Source organism: Triticum dicoccoides, chromosome 7B (genome assembly GCF_002162155.2).
Source record: "Triticum dicoccoides isolate Atlit2015 ecotype Zavitan chromosome 7B, WEW_v2.0, whole genome shotgun sequence".
Taxonomy (NCBI): Eukaryota; Viridiplantae; Streptophyta; class Magnoliopsida; order Poales; family Poaceae; genus Triticum; species Triticum dicoccoides.
The window spans coordinates 368,594,459-368,612,594 of NC_041393.1; positions in this window are offsets into that span (position 1 = coordinate 368,594,459).

Consider the following 18,136-nt stretch of genomic DNA (forward strand, 5'->3'; position numbering starts at 1 on the left):
CGGAAAAGAAAAGATGAAGCATCTCGAACCGAGAAATGTGACATGATGAACAACGATGGAAAGAAGAAACTAGATCACTTGGATGAAACAATAATAAGAATTACGTTATGCGTATCCTTCACCAATTTAAATTGATGACAAACAACGGATTTGGCATACTACTTATTCTTATTGAGGGATTGAAAAGATATATAGCGCCAACTTGAAGAAGTTATTGATGGGACCACCGGTGGGATTGGAAACAATGAATGAAATGATACGATAGCAAAGGAAGAGGAATCTCGAACGGACCACCGTAAGAATTGAAAATGAAAGTAGCAAAGGCACAATTCACTGGAAAGAATGAAGATACTTGAGGGGATTTAGATACAAGTGAATGAAGAGATCATGAGCTTATTAGAGAATACTTGAATGATGCACCGGTAGAATATGGAGAAGGAGAGCTAAAAGCTGAGAATGAATAAACCCGAAATGATGGCCTTCGTAGGAATAAAATGGAAAGAACTCACGAAATGCTCCGGATGGTAAGAAAAGAATTGTCACAATCAAAACAATTATGAGGATAGCATGAAGCTAGAACCATGAATAATCAAGAGAATGGACCAAGATTTAAGAGAAATCCTTCTTCGGTCTTCACATGGTGAGAATGATGATGAGAACCACCAAAATTGTTGAGACACTCCGGGATGAAGAATAGAAAGGTTGAACCAACGATCAAAAGAATTTGAAAGCAATCTTGAAGAAGACATCTGACTGATGAAAATTCATTCTTACGTCAAACTTCGAGAAGAATTAGGAATCGCTCCTGATAATTCGAAGAGTCAGGTAAGATCCTGGGAAAAGACCTATGGGTTAGGGCCCACTCAAAAAAAACACCGTTGAAAATGATTTTAAAGAGAGAGTGCACCGGTTGAATTAAATGGCTTGAATGAGATAACAATCTCCAAATGGCTTGAACGGATTAAGAATGGAAACACAAATCTTGTGAGATATCTTCAGCACTCCAGAACAAATAAATAGGAAGAAGTGAATGATTAAGAGGTGCATCGACATGAGAAAGCATTAGAAACGAGGAAAGAATATGATGAATATCGAAAGCTTCAATTGGATCCACCGAAGAAGAAACAACAATGGAGGATGATGAACTTGAAACTGTTGAGCATCTTCATGGGAAATCACCGGATAAGAACATTGATTGAAAAGAGTGAAGAGACTTCACATGAATAAAAGGATACATGATTAAAATAAATGAGTCCTTGAAGAAAAAGGGTGTGAGGGTGGGGAAAAACAAAGACAACTTGGGATGAACGAAACAAACACCGCTGAGAAAACTTGGAATTGATCTTGCGGATGGGGAGAATGATGGGATCATCTCGAAGAGAAGCGCACCGGTTGGAAAAGAATTAACATGACAACCTCAATGATCAAAAAGGATTAGTATTCACATAGCAATATGAGAACACCATTTAGGAAAGGTATGGATTCAACATTTGACTTCGAAGCAACTCGAATACCACAAATAAAACAAAACAAAGGATTTGGCTTTCAGAATAAGCCGGAACAAATACATATGATAGAGATTTACCCAATCCCATATCATGCATCTGTCGGAAAGATGTTCTAGGAGCTACTTGAATTCCCACCTATAAACTCCCGAAACTTTCTGGTTATGCAATCTGGTGTTGGGGATACAGGGGAAGCAATATATCTCACCCAAACTAACAATACCTACATCCAAGCTGTATCCATCCGTCAACACATAACCAATAAAACTCCGGAAATCGTGTACCTCAACCTTCGAAAAGCATCCGTTATACAAACTATGGCAATACTCCCGAACTCCCCAGTACTGGGTGACGTCGAGGTTATCTCACCAACAACTGCATAAAAGAGATTTTCGATGTCGGCAAGACTCAGGTATTCCAGAACTGCAACGATAAAATTATGACGACAACACCTCGGAGCTCAACTCCCCGGGACACTACCACAACCCCTAAATGTCAGGAGGCACCAAGAACAATGTTCTCGTCATAACAATATCGGAACGATCCCAAGATACCGCGTGATCCTAAAATTTTTTTTAGTGAAATTTGAGGAGAGGAAAGACAAAACATCTACGTCAGGAGTCCCCACCAGAGCGACGAAGGGGGCTAAGGAGTAAAAAGAATCCTACTCTCCGATATATATAATCCTAAGACTCAAAATAGTTTTCTTCTAGACTCAACAACGGCCAACAATCAAGGGGGCTCCTATGGTCGGTCGAGGCTCTGATACCAACTTGTCACGCCCAATATGCGATACTATCCTAAAGAGACTCGAAGGTCCCACCAAGGATAGAACCGCATATTGAAACGCTTTTGCAAGGTGGATATCATTACATCAACATTACATAATAGATGGGGATACATACAAGAGGCATACCATGCCACACGAATACAACAATACATCATACAAGAGATCAACATCCGACTACGGATGGAACACAAACAGAATCTCAAACGACATCCACCCTGCTAGCCCAGGTTGCCGACCTGGAACCTATCCCCTGATCGAAGAAGAAGCAGAAGAAGAACTCCAAACAAGCAAACATCGCTCTCGCGTCATGATTATCGCATAACCTGTACCTGCAACTGTTGTTGTAGTAATCTGTGAGCCACGAGGACTCAGCAATCCCATTACCATGGGTATAAAGACTAGCAAAGCTTAATGGGAAAGGAAGGGGTAAAGTGGTGAGGTTGCAGCAGCGACTAAGCATGATATGGTGGCTAACATACGCAAATGAGAGCGAGAAGAGAAACAAAGGAACGGTCGTGAAGCTAGCAATGATCAAGAAGTGATCCTGAACTCCTACTTACGTCAAACATAACCCAAAGACCGTGTTCACTTCCCGGACTCCGCCGAGAAGAGACCATCACGGCTACACACGCGGTTGATGCATTTTAATTCGGATCTGGTGTCAAGTTATCTACAACCGGACATTAACAAATTCCCATCTGCCACATAACCGCGGGCACGGCTCTTGAAAGTTTATACCCTGCAGGGGTGTCCCAACTTAGCCCATGATAAGCTCTCGCGATCAACGAAGGATATACCTTCTCCCAGGAAGACCCGACCAGTCTCGGAATCCCGGTTTACAAGACATTTCGACAATGGTAAAACAAGACCAGCCAAGCCGCCCAATGCGCCGACAATCCCAATAGGAGCTGCACATATCTCGTTCTCAGGGCAACACCGGATAGGTCAGCCTACGAGTAAAACCAGACCTCGAGTTGCCCCGAGGTGGCCCCGCAGTCTGCCCGGTTCAGACCAGCACTTAGACAAGCACTGGCCCGGGGGGGCTAAAATAAAGATGACCCTTGGGTTGGCCGACCCAAGGGAAGGGTATAGGTGGTGATGAGGCAAATGGTAAAACCAAGGTTGGGCCTTACTGGACAAGTTTTATTCAAAGCGAGCTGTCAGGGGGGTCCCATAAATCACCCGACCGCATTAGGAACGCCAAAATCCGGGAGCATAACACCGGTATGACGGAAACTAGGGCGTCAAGAGTGGAACAAAACACCAGGCATAAGGCCGAGCCTTCCACCCTTTACCAAATATATAGATGCATTAATTAAATAAGAGATATTGTGATATCCCAACATAATCCTGTCCACCATGGAGCAATCTTCAACTTCACCTGCAACTAGCAACGCTATAAGAGGGGCTGAGCAAAGCGGTAACATAGCCAAACAACGGTTTGCTAGGAAGGGTGAAAAGGTTAGAGGCTGACATGGCAATTTGGGAGGCTTGAGCAACAAGAGATAGGTAGCACGGCAAAGCGATAGAACGAAGCAACTAGCATAGCAATGATAGTAGTGAGATCCAGGGTGACGGTCATCTTGCCTGAAATTCCGCTAGGAAGAAGAACGAGTCCATGAAGAAGACGAACGGTAGTAGTCGAACGAATCCTTACAAACGCAACATTACGGGAACTAAGAAGCAACACCAGAAAGAAACAAACAACATGGTAAATGCACAAGCATAAACATGGCATGATGCACAAACAAGTATGATGCATGTCCGGTTTAATGAGGCATGGCATGGCAAAGTGTAACAAACAATACTACAAGTTAAGTGGAGCTCAATATGCAACGAGTTGCATATTGACAAAACACCATATTCAATTATTTAGTTATCTCTCGGTTATGTACCCAACAATATTAGATGTTGTTAAACATGGCAAGAGGTGAGGCATAAATAAACTAACTATTTAGGCAAGTTTAAATGAGGCCGGATCGACAAACAACAATTCCGGAAAATCCTCATATGCAATTTATGAATTTGCTACTGTTCTGCCCTAAACCATATTTTAATGTTGTTAAACAGGAAAATAAAGTCCACCATGTTAAACTATGCATTTTTTCACCCCAAATACATATAAAGTTTATTTAAAACCGAGCTACGGTTATTTAGTTATGAAATAAATCCTTTTAACATGGCAATTGAGCAAATTTAATCAAACAGCATTTTAAACTTTTTTTAACATGGATGAAAACAGCAGATTATGAAACTAGATGAAAAACTAAGCATTTTTCATATATAAATCATTTTAATCCGATGCACCATTTGTGAGTTATTAAATGCATGATCTAGAGGGACTTTTCTGCAAATCTGTAATCTCTGGAATAATAGACAAATCGTCCAGAACTAGAAAAAAACGATGCGGGCCGAATCTGGAGGGCTGGGGGAGCTGCTCACATCGGGCCCTTGAGGCCTTTGGCCCGCGGAGGCTGGCAGGCTTGGCGTGGGAGCTGGGCCGCAGGAGCTGGCGAAGGAAAAACGCTGCTGGGACTCGGCGCCATCGTGGCCCACGCGCGGGACGACGGAGTCAATGGGCACGGGCGAGCGTTCTCCTGCTCGATTCTGAAGAACAGAGAGATAGATATTCAGAGAAGCAGAACGGAAAGGGGAAGAAGAGAGAAGGCGAGGGCGACGGGCGCGCGACCTGCAGGACTCCGGTGTCGCGGCCGGGCATACGCGAGGAGGAGGCAGGAGTCGGGTCGAGGCAGGCCAAGGCGGGGCACTCCAGCAAGGAAGATGGCCGACGTGGGCTCTCAGGCATGGGGAGGCGACGAGGGAACTGACGGGGAGGCGCAGGCAAGGTGAGGTCCGGAGCTTGGACGGCGTCGAGGCGGTGCAGGGAACTTGGCGGGCAATGCAGGTGGTATCCTATGGGGCGGCGCGGCGCCCTGCAGGCGAGGACGAGGCCGAAGACACGGGCCGCGTCGGATCTGTCGGAGAAGGCCACGAACAAAGCAGAGCGGCGGCAGGAGCTGCAAGGCCATGGCGAGGGAGAAATTCAGACAAGAAACTAAGAGATTAGAGAGAGAGAGGGCCAACGGGAGAGTTGGATGAGGTGAGGCGACCTGGCCGGCGCGCTGCAGGAGCACGTCGGTGCGGGAACGGCTTGCGGGTCCGAGCAAGGGAACTTGGCGCGGGGACGACGGAATGGAGCAGAGCTTGGGGGCGGCTTGGAGCTCCCAGCGACGATGTTGAGCGAGACAAGGCGGGCGCGGCATGGATGAAGACCGACACCACAGCCGCGGGTCACAGGGAGGCACAGCTCCGGCGGGCAGGGTCTGGAGACGAGGCACGGAAGGGCGGCTTCCATGGCCTCCTCATGTTCCTGTAGAAAGAGAGAAATGAGAGAGATTTGAGATGGGAGGGAGCAACGAGATGAACAGGAAGAAAGGAGGGGTGGAGCGGGGACGCGGGGTCCTGCTGGTGCGGCGGATTGCTGCGGTGGTGGATCGGGCAGGCGACGAGGTCGATCTCGAGGACGCACGGGAGGAGGTGGATGGGTTGGATCGGTGTCTAGTTGGTCTGTTGTTGAAAACGAGGGAGGATCGTTGGATCGGGGAGGATCCCGATGAAGAAGAGGCAGGAAGAGTGGCGGCGCTCGGGAGTGGATGGATGGGACAGGATCCCTAATTTCTAGGGTTGGTCTCATATATATAAGAAAAAGAGGAGTTTGGATCATCCGATCAAAATCCGACGGATGAGAATAAATAGGTAGGGAAGCCCAAATAAGAAAACGGAGATGTCTTCGGGATGTTTGGGGATGATCCGGATCCATCGGTAACGATAGAGCGGGTCGGGTTCGGGGCAGTTTTAGAAATGCGCGCGAGGGCGGGCTGCGAGCTGGCAAGGGAGGTTAGGAGGTCGGACAAAAAGGAGACGAAAACACGGTTGGTCTCGGGGCGGTCAACAAAATCAAAGGGGGACGCGGCAACTACGAGCGGATGCTAGTTTTTATGAAAACATGCAGATGCAATGCGCATGATGCTATGAGATGAGATGCAAGACATGAACAAAAGGAAAAATAAAAGACCAAAACCCAACCACGAAGGAAAATAATATATCACATCTCCGGAAAAAGCAAGAGCTGGAGTTACGAATGTGGAAAGTTGTATCCGGGGCGTTACAACACTCCACCACTACGAGAGGATCTCGTCCCGAGATCTAGGATGGCACCGGAGAAAAGAGGAAGAGAAAGAGGTAAGACAAAGTTGCTTCTTTGACAAAAGAGTGAAACCAACGAATCTTGAGAGGTTGAACAAACTGAAAGAGAGAATACAAGGGAGATGAACGAGATTGAAAACACTCCGTTAAACACGAGGAACAAGCAACATTATGAGAACCTGAAGGTTGCAAAGACATGAATCACGAGTTTACTGGACCAGATAGAATTCAAAACCACTCCGGTTAAAACAAGCTGAGAGAGGAAGAATTCGGACAGCACTCCGGTTGAACATGGAAGGATTAGAACATGAACTTGACAAGATGAGAGTATACTTGATGAAAACAACAACACACTGCTTCCGGAACTATTGAAAGAATGGCACAACGGGTAAGAAAGATTTCAGACAGCACTCCGGCTGAAAAGAGATGCAAGACTTGATAAGATGAAAAGATATTGAAGTGATGATACAACACTCCAGTTAAATGGATAAGCCAGAAAAGAAGACGATCCTCACCAAACGAGGTGATGGGTGAAGAGCACAACATCACAATGCCTCCGTAACGAAAGAATAGAAGTTAGACCATTGGGATAAAGGGACGGAGAAGAAAATGGCAACTTCTGCCACAAGTGAACTTGGAAAGCATCCTTGCAAAGAAGAAACGAACGGAGTTGTTGGAAAATCAACAACGAGAAGCACAAGCTTGTTGTGGGCTTATGGAAAACATCTCAAGACTATGAGGTGACAACCGGCCACTAATGGAAACCATTTGATTGAGAGCACCAAAGAGATGAAAAACTTCTTCACCAAGCTTGTTGTGGGCTTATGGAAAACATCTCAAGACTATGAGGTGACAACCAGCCACTAATGGAAACCATTGATTTGATTGAGAGCACCAAAGAGATGAAAAACTTCTTCACCGAGATGGGAAGGAGAAAATTGGATCATTGATAAGCACCACAAATAGCTAAATTCCTTAGGGAAGGCTGTAGGTGATATATAACCCAATATAACTCCAAGAAAAGATTGATTGGTTGAAAAGATCTCTTGAACAAACAGAAAATGATGGATTTAAATATGTCAATCTTGAAAACTTGTGAATCATGAAACACGAATGAAAATTATCAAGAATGACATAACACCGCCTCAAAAGATTAGGTAGGAAGAATTTCACTTCGGATGCAAGATGAAGAATGCTTGAACTCCTCAAAGCAAAACATGTGTTGAGCACCATGTTTATTTTAGAGTGTAGCTTGGCGGATCATACTTCGAGAGAAATCTTGAAGAACAATTGAAGAATGAAAAGAATCCTTGACAAACCACCATGTAGAGTCTCCATGGAGAACTCCGGTAAAAAAAGGAAGATAGAAAGAAAGAGATGTTGAAAACACAAGGTGAAGCCTTGCAATGATTTAGAAGGAGCTTCGCGACGAGATAATGCGGAAAACTTGAAACTCCGGAAAAGAAAAGATGAAGCATCTCGAACCGAGAAATGTGACGTGATGAACAACGATGGAAAGAAGAAACTAGATCACTTGGATGAAACAATAATAAGAATTACGTTATGCGTATCCTTCACCAATTTAAATTGATGACAAACAACGGATTTGGCATACTACTTATTCTTATTGAGGGATTGAAAAGAGATATAGCGCCAACTTGAAGAAGTTATTGATGGGACCACCGGTGGGATTGGAAACAACGAATGAAATGATACGATAGCAAAGGAAGAGGAATCTCGAACAAACCACCGTAAGAATTGAAAATGAAAGTAGCAATGGCAATTTTGGCAGGCTTGTATTATTGATAGTGGAGAGTGTCTCGACCACTACATCATAACATAAATTAGGACGGGAACCAAACAGATTAATCATGAGTTATTGCCATATTACCTGGCCTAGATTTACTGGAAAGAAACTATGGGGTTGCCTTGCTGTTTTCAGAGTTTGTCTTCTTATCTTTAGCAGCCTGCACAAAATTAACACACTAGCATTGCTATCATTGGCCAAGTCAGATAATAGGAAAGCAACATTGACACAATGAACGTTTGGGCAACTAGCCTACACCAAATTAACACAATATGGCACAACTATCATCAGGCAGGTAAGGTAATACAAAAGTAACATTGACACAATGAATGAATGGGCAACCAGAGAAGCACTATAATTCAGTAATGTTTGTGATATGAGATAGTACATTCATGCAGCTCAGTATGCAAAACTACCAGGCAGTTTTTGTAGCGACCTGACCCGAAATCGGTCAAGTCTCTGTGTAGCTGTACCATCCCAAGATCATGTTGGCACACACAGTACATTGATGAAAATATTCAAAGTTCAATCACACCTGAATTTATTACATGATTCTCATATCGAGTCTTTATTACATCATAATAAATTCGGCCAAAGGCCAACTCATGAGAAATAAACTAAATAAAGCTGCGGAAGCGTAAACGAATAGCGAGTCCATCCGACTCCATAGGGCAATCGCCAAGCGTGGATCGTAGCCTCACTCCTGGTCGGAAAACTCCTCTACAACATAAGACGTTGCAGCCGTGTAGGTCAGCATTTTGAATATGCCGGCAAGTCATGAAGAGAGAACAACAATAAAATTACTAACAGTATATGCAATTTGGCTGTGGGGCTCTGAGTTTTATGTTTTTGGGAAAAAGCCAATTTTTCCCTATAACAAAGGACTTGCTTGCAATTACTACATAATGTTGGTTGTTATTGAGATGGTTCCACCAACCAATGTCTCATTCCCAATTATTAAATAACCCCTCAATTAATTTATTAAGTTCTGTGTTGAGATTTGCTAAATACTCCAATTTCCAGAGGCTCATTTGTCCGTAACTGGGGACACGGCTAATCGATTAGGTTGTTACTCTGCAGAGTCTTGTGCACTTTACCCGCAAGAATCGTTCCCTCCTTTATGTCTTCGCACTGCCTGGTGTTTGAAGACGGGATGAACGAAACAGGGTCTTCCGTAGAGTTTCTCTGGGCACTGCCGGTGCCCATCCATGTCCTACCATTCTTCTACATCTGCTGGCACCGTCCGTCCAGAGTCACGCCTAGGGTCAACCCAGCCAGAGCCCATTATGGCTTGCGGCTGCATAGGTAAGCTTCCGTTTCTTCGTGGCTGGGTGAAGCTTTCCGTAAGATGTCATTGCGCTTCTCCATGCATCCCGACCATCCGCTGGTTCCTACAGGGTGCCCGTCAACCGTCCTCCACCCAGTAGTGAATTTGAAGTCCATCTTGAGCTTGAAGTCATGGGGTTGTCATCATCTTGACTATCACATCTCCCTTATGAATCTCTCAACCAACCCCGTCTACGAGCATAGCAAAATAAACTACATCGTCTCGGGCAATGGTAAGGGGAATTGGGTTCATCCTACCTCATGATACTACTCAAGAACATAACTTAAAATTCTCCTACTGCATGCATGGTGGGGAGGAATAATTCTAATGCAACCAAAATCATAGGTATTGTAAAACATGATCAAATGACTTGCCTGGCTGACGGTCTTCGAAAGCTAGCGACTCGTAATAGCAGGCTTCGCACTCCAGAAATTCTATCGAAGCAAACAATAATCATATAAGCATAAAAACATACAATCACTTAACATAACAGCTTGCTAACATAAATCACACAAAACAATCAAACCAAAACCAAAGAAAAACTCGAAGAACTCCAAGCCAACAACTAGCAAGAAAATAAAATAAACATTTTCTTTTCTGTAAATAAAAGTTCACGTTCTAAAACTACAGAAACTAATCTAAAATAAATTATAACAGAGGTAAAATAAAATTTCAAAATAACTAGAACAACAGGAAACAGCAGCAAGCTAAAAAAACTAGAAAAGCTTGTTTTCGAGTAAATCTATTTTTAATAAAGACTAAAAATCCCCAAATAAAATCCTACTGCTAGGCAAGGTTAAAACAAAGCGGTGAAAAAAAGAATCACTAAAAAAGAATAATCCTAACTCAATTTATAGCAGAAATACTAATCTTACTAAAACTAACAAAAAACTCTATTTATAAACTTAAACATGGCCGAATCTATTTTCTATAGAAACTATAGGAAATTTTCAAACTAGAGCAAAAAGAATCAACTCAAAATATTAAGTAACCTAAGAGATATAGATTTTATAAAACTAAAACTTTTCTGTTTTAAAAAACAGATACGAAAGAAAAAAAATAAACAGACGACGCTACTGGGCCTAGGGTGTTGGCGATCTGTAACTATTCTACGCTCGGCTGAAACTAGCTAAACAGCGCTCGGATGGAATGAAACATACACGTACGTTTTTCTGTATAGAACAAAATCGATCTACCGGTTTGATCTGAACCGTAATAGACCACAAATAAAAACCGTAACTAAAACCGTTTAAAATAAAATGATCTACTAAACCGATCTAATCTAACTTAACGATTCGAAAAAAAATGAACAGAGGAGGTGCGCTCATACTTACAGAGAGGAAACGGGCGTGGCAGGGAAGAAGTGGCCGGTGGGTTGCAGGGCTCCGGTCGTCGGCGGCGTCGGCGAGGATGTCCAGGTGATGCGGGAGTTCGGGGGCGTCCGATTTTCTGTGGGTGGTGGGGCGAGGGGACGTCGAGGACGGCGGAGACGAGGCGATGGAGCTCGGTGCTCCGGTGGAGCATGCGGGGTTGGGAGTGGCCTCTGAAGATGACGAAGACGAACAAAAACATGGCAAAAGGGTTTGTGAGGTCGGGCTAGACCGATAGCAGAGGTTAGAGCGGTTGGAGGTGCTCACCGGTGAAACCAAACGGCGGTGAACTGCGGTGGCTGGGGCGAGATCGAGACGGCGAGGGCGCGAGCTATGGTGGGAGTTGGGGTAGGGTTTTGGGGGGGTTCGGAAGAGGAGGCCGAGGGGTTTATATAGGGCAACTTTCTTGGGGAGGAGGTCGACTCGGGATCACGATCCCGAGAGGATCGGAACCGCGGCGGCGGCGTCGAACGCGCTCTGGCGCGGTGTCGTGGGCGAGGGGTTAGGGATAGGGTGGGGCCGATGGGTCAGTGAGGGAGAGGGAGATCGAGAGAGAGGGAGAGCGATCAGGCGGTCGAAGCGAAGGCGACTCGGGCGTGCGGCGTGCTGGGCTGCAGCCTCGGCGCTGGTGGGTTGCGGCCTCGGCGACTGGGCCTGCTGGCCTGGCGCCTGGCATGCGTTTTTTTTGAAAAACAACAGAGAGAGAAAGCTAATTATAGAGAAATCTATAGTATTTTTATATAGGACATATATATATATCAATAAAATCAGGAAAAAAAATCCTACAACGTGAACATTTTTCCAGAGGCAAAACAGAAACAAAATAAAAACATTTTTTGTAGATTCCAAATAAAATCAAATTTGAATTCAAACTTTGTTGGCAATATTTTCTTCTGCCATTTTTCTTTGGAGTGTCACGTTTACTCCTCTCATACTTTTGCTCAAGTATTTGTCAGGTATTTTTGACATAAATTTCAATTGCCAAAATCAAATTCAAATTCAAATAAAAGTCAAATGCCTCTGAAATTTCCAAATGCCACTCAATTCAAACAAAATGCATAGATGCTTAGCTAATAATTGTAAAACATTCCAAATTGAAAAATTGGGATGTTATAAACCTACCCACCTTAAGATGAATCTCGGCCTCGAGATTCGGGTTGGCTAGCAAATAGGTGTGCATGGTCTCGTCGGAGATCTTCTTCTCGCTCCCAGGTGGCTTCCTCCTCGGAATGATGACTCCCCAGAACCTTGCAATACTGGATGATCTTGCTGCGGGTAACTCTGTTCGCAGTCTCGAGAATTCTGACGGGTTTCTCCTCATAAGTCAGATCACTGTCGAGCTGTATGGCCTCTAGGGGCACTGTGTCTCTCAAAGGAATATCAGCCATCTCAGCATGGCATTTCTTCAGCTAGGAAACATGGAAGACATCGTGAACTCCTGACAATCCTTCCGATAATTCGAGCTTGTATGCAACTTCTCCTCTGTGTTCAAGGATTTTGTAGGGGCCAATGAACCTGGGTGCTAATTTTCCTTTAACACCGAACCTCTTGATTCCTCGAAGTGGGGACACACGGAGATATGTTTGGTCTCCAACTTCATACGTTACCTCCTTGCGTTTACTGTCGGCATAACTCTTCTGTCTCGACTGGGCTATCTTGAGTCTATCTCGAATCAGCTTGACCTTCTCTTTGGAGTCTCTGATAAGATCGGGACCAAAAAGCTTTCGGTCTCCAACACAATCCCACAGCAATGGTGTTCTACACCTCCTTCCATATAATGCTTCGAAAGGGGCCATCTTCAGACTGGTCTGATAGCTGTTGTTGTACGAGAACTCTGCGTATGGCAGATTGTCATCCCAGCTAGACCCATAGTCTAGCACACAGCCTCTCAACATGTCCTCCAGAATCTGGTTGACTCTCTCGGTCTGTCCATCTGTCTGCGGATGAAAAGTTGTACTGAACTACAGCCTCGTACCCAAAGTTTCATGCAACTAATTCCAAAACTTTGAGGTAAATTGTGTTCCTCTATCTGACACGATACTCCTCGGAAATCCATGCAGACATACGATCCTGGTCATGTATATATTGGCTAACTTAGCGCTGGTATATGTAGTCTTCACGGGAATGAAACGAGCTACCTTGGTCAAGCAATCAATCACTACCCAGATGGAATCATAACCTGAACGGGTCCTGGGTAATCCTGTGATAAAATCCATTCCAAGTTTCTCCCATTTCCACTCGGGAATCGGCAGTGGTTGAAGTAACCCTGCTGGCTTCTGATGTTCCACTTTTACTCGCTGGCAAACATCGCATACTGCTACGTACTCGGCAATATCCTTCTTCATACCTGTCCACCAGAAACTTTCCTTCAAATCCAGATACATCTTGGTGCTGCCTGGGTGAATTGAGTACGGTGAATCATGGGCCTCCTGAAGAATTAATTTTCTGACCTCTGGGTCATTGGGCACATATATGCGATCCTCAAACCATAAAGTTCCGTCCTCGTCTTCACGAAAACCTTTAGCCTTTCCGTTGCTCATCTTTTCCTTTATCTCTGCAGTTTCCTTGTCCGTCTTCTGCGCTTCATGGATTCTTTCGGTCAAAGTGGACTGAATATCCGGGGTGGCGACATATCCTCTCGGTACTATCTCAAGTCGGAGCTCTCTGAGATCGTCGGCTAATTCCTGAGGTAACCCTCCAGCTATGAGGGTGTTCATATAGCTTTTATGGCTCAAGGCATCTGCTACACCATTTGCCTTCCTTGGGTGATAATGCAATCTCATGTCATAGTCCTTGATCAATTCAAGCCATCTCCTGTGACCGAGGTTCAACTCCTTCTGTGTGAAAATATACTTCAAGCTCTTGTGATCCGTGTAAACATCACAACTATTTTCGACAAGGAAATGTCTCCAGGTCTTGAGTGCGTGCACTACGGCTGCTAACTCCAAATCGTGTGTGGCATAATTCATCTCGTGAGGTCGTAGCTGTCTAGAGGTATAAGCTACAACTTTTCCTTCCTGCATGAGCACTCCTCCGGGTCCTTGACGAGAAGCATCACAATATACCTGGTAATCCTTGTGTATGTCCGGCAAAATGAGCACTGGGCTGTAACCAGACGTTTCTTCAGCTCCTGAAAACTGGCTTCACAATCCTCGGTCCAAATGTACTTGCCTTCCTTCTTCAGTAGCTCGGTCATGGGTTTAGCAATCTTGGAGAAATTCTCAATAAATATCCGACAATATCCTGCAAGTCCGAGAAAACTGCGGATCTCCTTGACTGAGGTGGGGGACTGCCAGTTGGTGACCGATTCAACATTGGTGGGGTCAACTGCTATTCCTTCTCCTGAAATAACATGTCCGAGGAATCCGACTTCCTTCAGCCAAAATTCACATTTGCTGAACTTGGCATATAACTGATGTTCTCGGAGTTTCTCCAGAGCTAGACGCAGATGTTCCTTATGCTCTTCCTCTGTCACGCCCAATATGCGATACTATCCTAAAGAGACTCGAAGGTCCCACCAAGGATAGAACCGCATATTGAAACGCTTTTGCAAGGTGGATATCATTACATCAACATTACATAATAGATCGGGATACATACAAAAGGCATACCATGCCACATGAATACAACAATACATCATACAAGAGATCAACATCCGACTACGGATGGAACACAAACAGAAGCTCAAACGACATCCACCCTGCTAGCCCAGGCTGCCGACCTGGAACCTATCCCCTAATCGAAGAAGAAGCAGAAGAAGAACTCCAAACAAGCAAACATCGCTCTCGCGTCATGATTATCGCATAACCTGTACCTGCAACTATTGTTGTAGTAATCTGTGAGCCACGAGGACTCAGCAATCCCATTACCATGGGTATCAAGACTAGCAAAGCTTAATGGGAAAGGAAGGGGTAAAGTGGTGAGGTTGCAGCAGCGACTAAGCATGATATGGTGGCTAACATACGCAAATGAGAGCGAGAAGAGAAACAAAGGAACGGTCGTGAAGCTAGCAATGATCAAGAAGTGATCCTGAACTCCTACTTATGTCAAACATAACCCAAAGACCATGTTCACTTCCCGGACTCCGCCGAGAAGAGACCATCACGGCTACACACGCGGTTGATGCATTTTAATTCGGATCTGGTGTCAAGTTATCTACAACCGGACATTAACAAATTCCCATCTGCCACATAACCGCGGGCACGGCTCTCGAAAGTTTATACCCTGCATGGGTGTCCTAACTTAGCCCATGATAAGCTCTCGTGATCAACGAAGGATATACCTTCTCCCAAGAAGACCCGATCAGTCTCGGAATCCCGGTTTACAAGACATTTCGACAATGGTAAAACAAGACCAGCAAAGCCACCCGATGTGCCGACAATCCCGATAGGAGCTGCACATATCTTGTTCTCAGGGCAACACCGGATAGGTCAGCCTACGAGTAAAACCAGACCTCGAGTTGCCCCGAGGTGGCCCCGCAGTCTGCCTGGTTCGGAACAGCACTTAGACAAGCACTGGCCCGAGGGGGCTAAAATAAAGATGACCCTTGGGTTGGCCGACTCAAGGGAAGGGTATAGGTGGTGGTGAGGCAAATGGTAAAACCAAGGTTGGGCCTTGCTGGACAAGTTTTATTCAAAGCGAACTGTCAGGGGGGTCCCATAAATCACCCGACCGCGTTAGGAACGCCAAAATCCGGGAACATAACACCGGTATGACGGAAACTAGGGTGGCAAGAGTGGAACAAAACACCAGGCATAAGGCCCAGCCTTCCACCCTTTACCAAATATATAGATGCATTAATTAAATAAGAGATATTGTGATATCCCAACATAATCCTGTCCACCACGGAGCAATCTTCAACTTCACCTGCAACTAGCAACGCTATAAGAGGGGCTGAGCAAAGCGGTAACATAGCCAAACAACGGTTTGCTAGGAAGGGTGAAAAGGTTAGAGGCTGACATGGCAATTTGGGAGGCTTGAGCAACAAGAGATAGGTAGCACTACAAAGCGATAGAACGAAGCAACTAGCATAGCAATGATAGTACTGAGATCCAGGGTGACGGTCATCTTGCCTGAAATCCCGCTAGGAAGAAGAACGAGTCCATGAAGAAGACGAACGGTAGTAGTCGAACGAATCCTCACAATCGCAACATTACCGGAACTAAGAAGCAATACCGGAAAGAAACAAACAACATGGTAAATGCACAAGCATAAACATGGCATGATGCACAAACAAGTATGATGCATGTCCGGTTTAATGAGGCATGGCATAGCAAAGTGCAACAAACAATACTGCAAGTTAAGTGGAGCTCAATATGCAACGAGTTGCATATTGACAAAACACCACATTCAATTATTTAGTTATCTCTCGGTTATGTACCCAACAATATTAAATGTTGTTAAACATGGCAACAGGTGAGGCATAAATAAACTAACTATTTAGGCAAGTTTAAATGAGGCCAGATTAACAAACAACAATTCCGGAAAATCCTCATATGCAATTTATGAATTTGCTACTGTTCTGCCCTAAACCATATTTTAATGTTGTTAAACAGGAAAATAAAGTCCACCATGTTAAACTATGCATTTTTCACCCCAAATACATATGAAGTTTATTTAAAACCGAGCTACGGTTATTTAGTTATGAAATAAATCATTTTAACATGGCAATTGAGCAAATTTAATCAAACAGCGTTTTAAACTTTTTTTTAACATGGATGAAAACAGCAGATTATGAAACTAGATGAAAAACTAAGCATTTTTCATATATAAATCATTTTAATCCGATGCACCATTTGTGAGTTATTAAATGCATGATCTAGAGGGACTTTTCTGCAAATCTGTAATCTCTGGAATAATAGACAAATCGTCCAGAACTGGAAAAAAACGATGCGGGGCAAATCTGGAGGGCTGGGGGAGCTGCTCACATCGGGCCCTTGAGGCCTTTGGCCCGCGGAGGCTGGCAGGCTTGGCGCGGGAGCTGGGCCACAGGAGCTGGCGAAGGAAAAATGCTGCTGGGACTCGGCGCCATCCTGGCCCACGCGCGGGACGACGGAGTCAATGGGCACAGGCGAGCGTTCTCCTGCTCGATTCTGAAGAACAGAGAGATAGATATTCAGAGAAGCAGAACGGAAAGGGGAAGAAGAGAGAAGGCGAGGGCGACGGGCGTGCGACCTGCAGGACTCCGGTGTCGCGGTCGGGCATACGCTAGGAGGAGGCAGGAGTCGGGTCGAGGCAGGCCAAGGCGGGGCACTCCAGCAAGGAAGATGGCCGACGTGGGCTCTCAGGCATGGGGAGGCAACGAGGGAACTGACGGGGAGGCGCAGGCAAGGTGAGGTCCGGAGCTTGGACGGCGTCGAGGCAGTGCAGGGGACTTGGCGGGCAACGCAGGTGGTCTCCTATGGGGCGGCGCGGCGCCCTAGAGGCGAGGATGAGGCCGAAGACATGGGCCGCGTCGGATCTGTCGGAGAAGGCCACGAACAAAGCAGAGCGGCGGCGGGAGCTGCAAGGCCATGGTGAGGGAGAAATTCAGACAAGAAACTGAGAGATTAGAGAGAGAGAGAGAGAGAGAGAGAGAGAGAGAGGGCCGATAGGAGAGTTGGATGAGGTGAGGCGACCTGGCCGGCGCGCTGCAGGAGCACGTCGATGCAGGAACGGCTTGCGGGTCCGAGCAGGGGAACTTGGCGCGGGGACGACGGAATGGAGCAGAGCTTGGGGGCGGCTTGGAGCTCCCAGCGACGATGTTGAGCGAGACAAGGCGGGCGCGGCATGGATGAAGACCGACTCCACAACCGCCGGTCACAGGGAGGCACAGCTTCGGCGGGCAGGGGCTGGAGACGAGGCACGGAAGGGCGGCTTCCATGGCCTCCTCATGTTCCTGTAGAAAGAGAGAAACGAGAGAGTTTTGAGATGGGAGGGAGCAACGAGATGAACAGGGAGAAAGGTGGGGTGGAGCGGGGACGCGGGGTCCTGCTGGTGCGGCGGCTTGCTGCGGTGGTGGATCGGGCAGGCGACGAGGTCGATCTCGGGGACGCACGGGAGGAGGTGGATGGGTTGGATCGGTGTCTGGTTGGTCTGTTGTTGAAAACGAGGGAGGATCTTTGGATCGGGGACGATCCCGATGAAGAAGAG